Source organism: Amphiura filiformis, chromosome 7, assembly GCF_039555335.1.
Source record: "Amphiura filiformis chromosome 7, Afil_fr2py, whole genome shotgun sequence".
In the NCBI taxonomy this organism is placed as follows: Eukaryota; Metazoa; Echinodermata; class Ophiuroidea; order Amphilepidida; family Amphiuridae; genus Amphiura; species Amphiura filiformis.
Window position 1 is genome coordinate 38,410,924 of NC_092634.1, and position 12,054 is coordinate 38,422,977.

Genomic DNA, 12,054 nt, shown 5'->3' on the forward strand with positions numbered 1-12,054 from the left:
GAAAACATCTCAGAAGACATCCTGCTCACAACCGTCGTCTTCCACATGTTTGTCCATCTCTTCTAGCATCTGTATTAAGGGTGGTCTGAACCCTGGAATTATGGAAACTGTTGGGCCTCATAACTGCTAAATTATTAGTCTAAAGAATATAAAAGTATACATTTTTAGAATGGAAATGACTTCCAATTTTGGCTAAAATGCTCATTTTTGAGAAAATCACAAAAACAGGTTTTTGGTTTTTTTGTTTGGCTAAAAATTTTTTATTAATTTTTAAAAACTAGATAAAAATATCTAGGGACCGTTTTTTTTTTTTTTTTTAAATTTTGACCAACTTCACCAAAAATAAAAAAAAAAATGAGCATTTTGGTCCAAATTGGACCTCACAGATGAATTCATCAAGTCATTTCCATTCTAAAAATGTATACTTTTATATTCTTTAGACCAATAATTTAGCAGTTATGAAGCCCGAAAGTTTCTATAATTCCAGGGTTAAGACCAACCTTAATGTGTCCTTCTCTTTTTCTGTATGCAGAGACCCCTTTGTGGAAGTTGGCTCAAGTCTTTGGGTTTTTTTGCTGACTTAAATTGTCATCTCTTCCATGGCTGGGCTCCCGGGCCCTGTTCGCTGATGTCCTTGGTTTGCCCTGCTTATATGGACAAATATGTCTGAAAATATGGAATCGGCCATTCAGGTAACCCCATTCTGTATCTACATATCTTCTGTATATATAAACTTCAACTGAAAAGCCCATTGTGAGGAAAATTTCTAATATAAAAATACTGGAAAATAAATGGACAAGCTGTTTTTTGAAAAAAATAAGAATTATCTTGAATACTAACTGAAAGTTGTTCCCATGGAAGTTTGATTTCCTGTGTAAAGTACATCGGTTGTTTTGTGGTGTACAAATAATCCAACATAACATTAATGTTCTCTTCCATCTGTGTCTCTCACAGCTCCATTTCTTCCTCCATAAGGGGATTTGTAACCCTCAAAATACAATACAGGGGTGTGAAATTTCAGCTTTTAAGCTGATTTCAGCTTTTTTTATTGATAACATTTACGCGTTTTCTTTTATTTTCAGCCCATATTTGATGTTTTTACCCTGCTTTTACGCTGTTTTTCAGCTTTTTTTTAGTAATTCTCAGCTTTTTTGGTCTGAGGCCTCTCCCACCCCTGACAATAACAATTTTAAAAAACCACCAAATTTAGGCTTCCCCAGTTGGCACCAAGAAAATGCCAAATTTAAGATACAATGTTCTGACCCCTCAGATTTCACCCCCCCCCTCCATGCTATTACACCAATGGTTGGCAGCTCTGTGCAATGGAGTTAAAACTAGATTACAGATGGTTGACAAGTGGTGAATTATTATGGGTTTTTTTTTAATAAGTTAAAAGGTATTATAATATTTTTGAGGTCTTTACAGTTGACCAGTGTTTGTTTTTTGTTTTCAACTCCCTCAAATTATACTTAATATTTCATGTGTGAAAATGAAAGCTTTTGCTTTTATCAAAAGGTACAGGAATGTGGTAATAATAAGTCAGAATGACACAGCAGCTTTGTTTGAAATAAAGGTGTGGTTCTTGTTCCATTTGAAGTCTATACACCCCTATCAAAGACATGACTTAAATCTTCCACACAGGGAGTGTGAATTTCAAATGGGGTCAATTGAATGGGGGACTCCATATGAAATTTACACCCCCTGTGTGGGAGATTACGGTAATGTTTTCTATAGGGGGTGTATGGATTTCAACTGGAATAGCCCAAGCTTCTCAGACAACCACTAATAATATTTGGCTCTTGACCAACCCTAAAATGTACAGGAAAACTACAAAACTGTAGTTTATTTGGCCCTGTCAAGCATGTATGTTTGAAAGGGCCTATTCCATTTAAAATCAAAGACACCCCCAAGATGGAAGACATGACCTTATAATAGGGATGCCCACTCTCAATACAGTTTCCACTAGAACGATTTTTCATTTACTGTGTGCGTGCTCTCACACACGTATTGTCTATGGAGAAACTGATCGATACAAGAAATCCCAGGCCTGTCAAATGGCGTACATACTTGTTTTGATCCAAATGTAGGCCTATAGGCCTGCATGAAGAGATCAACTTTTTTAATGAAAAATTTAATGAGATGAGAACTACAACAGGTTGAAGTGACACCATTCCGTGCATCAGGTGTTCAAACGCAATTATCTCCGAATTTGGAGTGAATCAGACAAGCAAACTTACATACTCATAAAATTTAACTATTTATGAAGACAAAATGTGTAGGATGTTAAAGGTGAACCTCATTGAAAATAAAGTTATATATCAATGGAAAGCTTATGATGTCAGGAAGCAGAAAAGAATATTTTTATTTGCATAGCGTACCAGGCTAGACATAATCTCCATGCAAAGATTGGATATTGGCACCCCCTAAATTACAAAACGAAATCGTTCAAATTGGGCGCTTTAGTTGATGACGCAGCCCAGGGACACACATTTACTTCGGGTTTGATTGTAAACACAATGTCCGTGTATTACTGTGGCATGCATCGGGCCAATGCACGAATTCAGTCATTGTCAACTTACTTTACATGAAAACTATCTTCAATAAAATAAGAATAACATGAAGGAAATATCATGATCAAATTAAGAATGAAGTTCCTGAATAAAGTGTGTGGATTTAAAAATGGGAAAAGTGCTGGCCGGGGTGATTTGGGATAGGCCAAGCCATCCACGATGTGCATAGGGAATATTACAGTAAAGCACGAAGAGCGAAGATTCGCCAAGAACCAAATGAAAACAGATTGCAAAAAATAACTGCTAGTGCTACCAGTACAGATCGTCACACCAAGTTGAGATGAACTTATCACAATGAGAAAATGAAGGAATAGAATAAGGTACATGTACAGGATTTTTAATTATTTCTTAGCTTTACAACCAGTCATGGCGGTCATGTATGATAGGCGAACTCAGTATAGATACATACGGGATGAGCTCAGTGACTGCACTGAGTCTCACTACGCCGAGTGTTCAGTATCCGCGACTGTACTGAACTTGCAGACAAAATGACCGATTTGATATTCACATTCTGATATTTCCAACTTATTGCTACTTCATCAGCAAAATTTATTCCTGTAAATGTTCCAAATATAAGGGAACGATTGATCAAATCTGCTGAAACACCCCATGAAACACGGAGGACGAAGCCCGAAGCGAGTCGCTGTGTTTGTGCATATCCGTCCCTGCAATTCAGCAGCAATTTACGCATCGTGTTCGGTAATCCATAAAACATGAATGTTTCACTTTTTCAGTACCGTACACTGATTGTACTATCATTAAAGAATCATGACACAAGTGACAATATTTTAATTTTATTCAGATTTCAGAATTCCATCAAATAACGGCATACTAAGCCTAAATTGTATTTATTTTATAATAAAGTATCTGCCCGAGTATCTGTTTCTTTCAATCGCGATGCGATTGTGTGGAAAGAATGTATTACCGCAATACGCTAAATATGAAAACCTTTTATGGGCTGGATTTGATGAAATCGGCGTTTTTTTATTAATTTTTTAATTACTGCAAGACGATATTTTTTTTAATCAGACATTTTAAAATGAATCAAGAATATATAGGGAATGTCACAAACAACTATTTAATTTGTTATTCGATCATGTTTATTCAGTCCATGACATGAACGGTAGCAGCATTTGCGCATGGGATTGATCCCAGCGCGAAATTCAAACTCAATTACCCAGTTATACCCAGCCAGTTATGACTGATTTTGTCAAAAATGTACGGACAATTTATGTGTTGACAATAATTCTATTATTTCTAATATATAGAAGGAACCAGCAATTTGAAGATTCCTCTAATTTCAAGCTTTATTGTGAAAATCAGACTTGCCGGGCAGCTTGCAAAGTACAGGAAGCAAGTCTTGTTTACATGTTTCCGAGTAGGATCACGTGACTGCGAACCCTGAGCTTACGTCACGAGCATTCCCAAGGTCATAGACGATTGATTTGGGTGCTTTTTGAGCGCCTTAAAAAATACCAAAAATTCAATAATTTTGTTTAATTTTTCAGCTTTATTAGCCATCATAAAAATCGGAAAAAATAATTTTTAATATCCTGACATCATAAGCTTTCCATTGATATATAACTTTATTTTCAATGAGGTTCACCTTTAAGAAATTTAAGAATGTTTAAGCCTACCGCGGCCCATCTCAAATCATGCACTTCCCCGTTCACCTCTCACTACCATGTCCATTTCATAGGGAGTATAAAAACCGGGGACCATCATGTCTTCCATGCACACACAGTATTGCTCAATGTAGTAAAGATAACCTTTGAGTTGGAGCAAATTTCTCAAAATTGGTAGTGATTAATGTTACCAAACTTATGCCATGATGAAATATAATAATTTTTGAAGATAAAATGTGCTGACCTTAAAAGATTGAACAATGTTTAAGACTACCGCTTTTCATTTGAAATAATGCACTTATTGTTCATCTCCTCTATGGAGATATTTTCCATGGCGGCCATCTATGATCATGCTTGAGGTTTCACCAAACAAACCATGGGTTTTGAGGTCTTATATTTTTTTGTTGTATGTCAACAAAATCGATAAAATTTTCAGGATGATCTTATTTTCATGTTGTTATAAGCAAATATAATGTTCCAGATCAGATAGTTAATAAATACATTAAGAAAAAGTACCTTAAAGTTGCACTTTCTGTTAGTATTCCTTTTTTTTTTTTATCTTTTTAAGATGTTCTAGCAGCCCTATATAAAACCGTGACACTCGAAAGGCCATATCTCTGGAATGAAACGTCCGATTAAGATTATTTAAACGCCAAAATGTTTCTTTCATCAATTGCCATCCAATAAGTTAGGTCTGAATCAATTTAAAAGTACTTCAATTTTTAGTGGACATGCCTACTTATAATCATGTGAATTACAAATTGGGTTTAAATGGAATGGGGACTCCATATGAAATATACACTCCCTGTGTGGTAGATTATCTTTCAATACATGTCTTTAATAGGGGTCTATGGATTTCAACTGGAATAGACCATTTTGTTTGGCCCCTGAAGAAATAAGAGTCGAGACCCCCTGGTCTAACATCATTGGTGTAGAGAAAAGTTGTCACTCAATCCTGTAGTATAATTTCTGTATTGTGCATAAGACATTTTGTGATATTACTATGAATATTGTATCTGGTATAACATTGAATTAAATGGGCTTGTTTTTCATATTAGTTCTTCAAAGCTGTTCTGCCTTGGGTATAATATATATTTTAACTCTATTTTTACTTCACTTATAGCTAAACGTTTCAAGAAATAAGAACTTCTACATTTGTAAAATAAACAATGTAACAAAAGATTGTAAAAGCATTAGTTTCTGGAAATGTGAAAAAGGCTCTTTAAGAATGTAATAAAAGAAACTTGGACCTTTGCTCAATTTCTTGTTGTCAGTGCCAAAAAATATGCTCTTATGAGATTTTTTTTTGTTGGAGCAGTCATCAGTCAACTATTTGTATCTAGCTGAGTTCGCCAAATGTTTGACAAACATTTAGCGATCACAACAAATGTTTGCAAAACGTTTGTAATCGGCGTTTGTTGGCCAAACGTTTGGCGTAAAAATGGCTGGGGTATCTTTACATGTTCCACATTTTTTTCAGGAACAAAAGCTTAACAGTTACATCGTTGGGCAGGAAAAAACCTCATATGTGACATTGGCCTCTGAACATGTTTAAAGCAAAACCGGCTATGTAACTTGTGGGCAGTTTTGTTTAAACATGTTCAGGGGCCAAAAGCTAACAGGTACACCTGTAATATTAAATATGTGATCCATCACATCAAATCAGGACAGCTGCCTTAAAAAAAAACATTAAGATTTCTTACCCATCTATCTGGCTTATGATCAGTGGCAGCCCCATGGGAGCATAGAGACAATCCCCCAGTCAGAATCTTAACCCAAAATTACGAAAATGTCCACTTTTTGCAGCAATTTTGTGCAAAATTAGTTGATTTTCCCCCTGAAATTCACCCCGAAAAAAAAAATTCATGGCGCCGCCACTGCTTTTGAGATACACCACACATTGATGTAGAATATTGATTTTACGTTCTAACAGTTCTGCCTTGTTTTGGTGTGATGGATAGTATATTTACATTGTAGGATAGCAGTTTTGCAACATGTTTTTGGAGGGTACATTTTTAAATAATTGTGTGATATGTTTGTATGTATACGTACAGATACATGTAATGTAATAAAGGTGCTATTTATTGAATAAATTATATTTAGAAATTGACAACTTTTATGATTTATCTTTATCATGCTTATTGTGTGTATGTGTCATGATAAGGTACTGTAGAGGTAAATTTTTTATTTCAAGTATTAAAAAAAAACCTCTGAATCCAGTACAGCTTGGTTTGATATTTGAGAACACTGATCATATTTCAAAAGAAAAAGTACTATATTAGGGAACAAACTAAAAAAATCAATAACATCCTATTTACGAAACTACTCCCCATTCCAGAAAAATACAGCACTAATATTTTGGGATTAAAAAAATATTAAGTTCTGTCAAATGAAACTGGAGATAAAAGAAAAAGTTCACTATTTATTAATTTCTTGAAAAAAGGGCCAAAAACGTGCATTTTCGAACATGTGTTCTGACAATCGAGTCGCAAAAATCAGACTTGGAACAAGTCAAAGCAAAATCTTGAGTATATGCCGAAATTTTGCTTTAATTTTCACTTTTTGTGTTACATTTTAATAAATGGTTGGTTATAAGAATAAAAATTAGAATGCATAAACTGAAATTAATCTTAGTACAAGTCTTTGGACTTGATTGTCACAGCATACAAAAACTACCCTAAAATGTGTGTTTTGGCCCGTATTTCCAAAAATTGGCCAAACATTAAAATTTGACTTTTATTGCTAGTTAGGTCTAAAGGATTAGGATTATGTGGCAAAACAGAATTATAAAACCTGCACACAACCACCAACACAATGAATTTCAATTCCTGACCATAACAAATGAACTACAGCACCATTGGTGCTCTTGTTTTATTCACAAAAATTAGTTCTGCATTTTTCTGGAATAGGGAGTAGTTCTGTTTCTTGGCTGACACCCCTGCCAGAAATGTTATCCTAAACTGTTGAAAAATGTGGACCTGTATCTATAGGTACAAAGTAGTATATCGGGTAAAAAACAGTTTGTCTCATCTTCCTTTTGCCAAAAAAAGTGCAGGCATGAAAACTGGTCTAGAAAAAAACACTGAAACCCATGTTTTTTTACCATGCTTGTAGATTTATGCACCAACAAGATCCCAAAAAACTTACTTCATCCCAAACAAAAATCACTTTGAAAAATATTTAGGATCATGTTGGTGCCATATTGATGAGATGAGACACTGAACCACTCAAGAAATACATCAGTAGAAGGGTAAAATATGTATTTATAATCATAATTACACATGTAGTACTTTTATTTCATGATTCCATGAATATTACATTTTCACATTTTGCTCTACATCAAAACAAATAAAAATAAAAATCAGTGACTAAAATATGATTATTTCTGTTCATATCATATAAAATTTTATTTCCCTCATCCGAAATCCCAGGTGCCACTCAAGAAATATACTGCACACTTGCATGACCAAAAAACAAGTGAAAAGGTGTTTTTTGCGATAAAGCAAATAGCACATGTGACATATTTAGGGGCTAAAAAGCACTGATTCAAAAAAAAAAAAAGGGTAGTTTGTGGCCAACAACTTGCTATCCAGGGCAATTTTTTGTGTAACATTTTCTTGTTTAAAAGCTTTTTTTGCTGGAAGGGTAAAACTAGTCTCCACGGCAGCCAGTTTGGTTCCGCTCCCTCCACACAAACAGTCTGCCAATGATAACGAATTCGAACTGGTCCTTTTTGATTGGCTAACGGTTTTCTGACGACGTCATCCAGCTTGACGTCAAACAAAGCTTTCAATTGGTCGATCGGCTAGACGGCTACTTCATTATTCATGAGCAATTTTGACCCGCCATCTCGCCAGTTCCTGCATGTACAGCTCTACAGCTACATACGTGTAGCCAATCAGAAACGGCGTTATAAGTGGCCATTGGCAGACTGTTTGTGTGGAAGGAGCATAACCAAACTGGCTGCGGAGGAGACTAAGGTAAAACAGGAGTATTAAAATAAATTGGCCACGTATGTGTACACTATCCTACTTGAGTGCCTTAGGGTGTGGAACTTTCGCTGTCATGTCCATCACCATAGACCTGTCAGGAGATGGACTCAAAATACCACAACAGAATTGACCCCATGGACACTCCTACCTTTCTTATATTGCCGCTGATTGGCTAATAACATGATAAAATCATTTGAGTAACCAATCAAAAGATTTCTCAGCAATTTTAAGCTTTTCCCCTTCACCTTGACTGACTATCCTTACTAGATATCTGATTGGCTTAATATGTCAATATAACTGTCTTTGTAACCAATCAAAATAGTTGATAAGAGGCTGATAATTCAGCCATACTGACCATGGGGTTACCTATAGTTTGATCAGCTCGTAATTGTGCGTAGACCCATGTTAGAGTGATAATAGTATCTGGTCTATTGTGCATATTAAAGAAAGTAGATAATGTATAGGACTTGAATTAATAATTCCTGATGCTTCTCGTAAGATGTCACAAGACTATTCTCGAAATAAAATATTGATATTAATCTGTGATGTTATAAGGCCCACCGATTACCAGCTGATCAAACTATATAATGTGTCATTTTGATCATATTTTGGCTCTACAGACAGATTAAATTTCTCATTATACATATGCAAGACAATCTATGGCCAAAATTATAACTCAATTATTATCCAAATTACAAAAATATACGGTATACATGTAGTGGAATAATGTGACATAACTTTGGAATTTGTCGCCGTTTGAACAGGGTGTAGCAAGCGGGTGGACAAAGTCGAGGGGCCAAAAGTAAAAATGAAATAAGATTGATAAAGGAGATGTTAAAAGGGCCCGCCCTGCTCCTTGTCCATGCCCCCAGGCTCTTGCTATGCCCCTGCCTTTGAATTGTGACCCAGTTCACCCCTAACCATATAATGATAAAGTCATAACAAGATAAGAGTAACCACAGATATAGAGTAACTTAATTATGAGCAGTATGGAAAGGTTTTTATCACAAATAAAAAGCAAATACTGTAAAACAATTTCACAGCAACTTGATTTGGCGATTTGTACATCTTTTTATACAATTTAAATTGTAAAACCATTATAAATGCACTATTTAGCACAATTTAATTTAGCGATTGAAGTCGCTAGTGAAATAAGAGTGCTGGCGAAATTAAGGGGGTACTACATCCCTGCCCAATTTTGTGCCTATTTTTGCATTTTTCTCAAAAATTACAGCACATTAGTGAAAAGTAAGATATGTATATTATAGGGGCAAGGACTACAACTACTGCACTGAAAATTCAGCAACTCAAAGCAAGTAGTTATTGATTTATTGATCAAATATTGGTTTCCTCCTTTTTGACTGTAACTCCACAACTGTTGTCTGCATGTGCTGAAATAAAATTTCCAGTGCAGTAGTTGTAGTCCTTGCCCGGGGTCCTTGCCCCTATAATATACATATCTTACTTGTCCCCAATGCACTATAATTTTTGAGAAAAATGCAATAATAGGCACAAAATTGGGCAGGGGTGTAGTACCCCCTTAAGTTGTTTTACAGTAGCTTCATAATTTATACACTTCCATAATAATAAAAAATTATAAAATAATCAAGTTCAAAACAACAGGTACATGATAATATTAGAGTCAAAACTTCCATACTATGAGGGTCATTCAATAAGTTTTACTTCCTCTCTTATAACTTTGCATGATTCTACATTAGAATGTCACCTACAATTTATACCTTTTCAAATTTTTGTCGGTGAAAATAAGATTTGATACACCGGAAATGGTAAAAAAGCATAACAAATTTATGTGTATCCCAAACCACATGATTAGCTCGATATGCAAGTGTTATGACTGTGCTAACAGTAATACAAATGCATTTTAACTTAAAAAACCTATGCACACATCCAATTTTTCCTGTTATGTCTGGTGATCCTTCAGAACATGAGAATCTGCTCTTGAGACCACCTGTATTAAATGACTATTAAGTTCTGTCTCAGAGATGAAGAATACAAAATAAAGACACCCAGCCACTTTTTGTCACTTGCTATTTTCAAATTAGTTTCCTTGATGTCCAAGTACCAAATGACATTTCCATAGCAGGTTTAAAATGCTTCCAATTTAGCCCTTTTTCTTAATACACACAATTTCTGCATTAATGTCTTTTGGACATTTTTAAGAAAAATGTTAAATTTGATCATAGTTCTTATCTGCTCTTATCTTTTCTTTGCTAAAAACCAATGGTTTTGATGAAGTGAACAAGCTTTTTTTGTCATCAACACAATTTTCAATATGTGTATTTTATGTCAGTTTCAGTTTAAGCCAACTGTAGTGACCAAATGGTATTTTAATGGTCACTTCAATTTGGTCTACTTATTATGTCCTCTGTGTAGATATATGTTCAGATTTTTCCATTTCCGCGACACCAAAATCAGATTTCAATTTTACTTCGCCTACAACAAATGGAAAATGATATGAAAGTGCTACTATATATATGTGAAGTTGAGATATAGGCCTAAGGGTTGAACTTTTTGAACAGTTATTCAGGAGTTTACCGTCAACAGTGCAACCTTGTTTCAATACTAAAATTCATGAAAATCCTCCATTTTATCAGGCTCTGTGTACGGATAGAAACCATTGCATCATCTACCACCACTTACAATCCTTTGAAAGTGTGATGACATGGTTGTATCCTTTTAGGGTGCATCCTATATTATAGCTTTGGTTCCCTGCTGGTCATTTGGGACAGATCTTCTTTTTTTATATCAAATACACTTAATTGCAAATCTGCAGCAATTTAAATTGATACAATTTAACCTGCTTGCATTATAATATTATATCTTCTAAAATGATCTGTGTACATTCTGGAACTTGCATATTGAAACCTACACAATCAACTTTGGAATATGAGGCATATTTAGGTCTTTACACATACAGTACTCAGGGATGCCAGTTTTCCGGATATTTCCGAAATCCGGACCGCACGCTTAAAAAAAAAAAAAAATTCGGTCGGCCAGTCGCAAAAAAAATCTCCCGTTGGAAGGAAAAAAATCTGAGGAAATCTCCAATTTTAAAATGAAAATTCCTTAGAACCCTGACTGGATGACTCAACTAGATAATGGTACTCATTTAACATGCATGTGGTCAAATTGTTATATTATTGAGAACACCTTTTCATGCCCAAAATTGATGAATTTTAGTCCATTATCGGACCAGCATATTATACTGAGTGTGTCGGCTTTTGCGTTCAAAAAACTCATCTCTTTTTCCTCAACAAATATTACCCAATCAAGAAGTATGTAATGTGTATTAATGAACGATGACGTTTGAGATGATGCTGGACTGATGATGCTGATGCCGTATAGGCCTATGTATACTCTAATATCAAGTCATGTTTAAGTCTAAATGGAAATGAACTTCGGTCAAAGGTTTGATATGAACCTTTTAGCTGTATCCTTTGGCTTTGTGTAGCCGTCGTTGTGAACATGGGGAGGTTGGGTGGGGGTGGTTGAGTGTGTGTAGGCCTATGTATTTCCTTTTTAGGCCTACTATTTTAGTCCCAATTTGTAGTGACATCACTCTGTCTCTGTATGTTTAACATACCGAATTTTACAAATTACTCTTATCATACAATGTCCGGGTACAATGTATTCTTCATGCACAATCATAATGTCCCCCCCCCCATGTGGGCCCCCTCCCACATACCCGAAGGGGGGGGGTAAAATTTTTTTTGATGAATCATTGTTTTTATATTGCGCATTACATATATCAATTTCAATCATGTAGGCCATCTTATTAGGCCAAAAAAACTTTTTGAAGAATGTCTCCCATGTACAAAAGTATAGGAAACAGAACATTTAAAACCA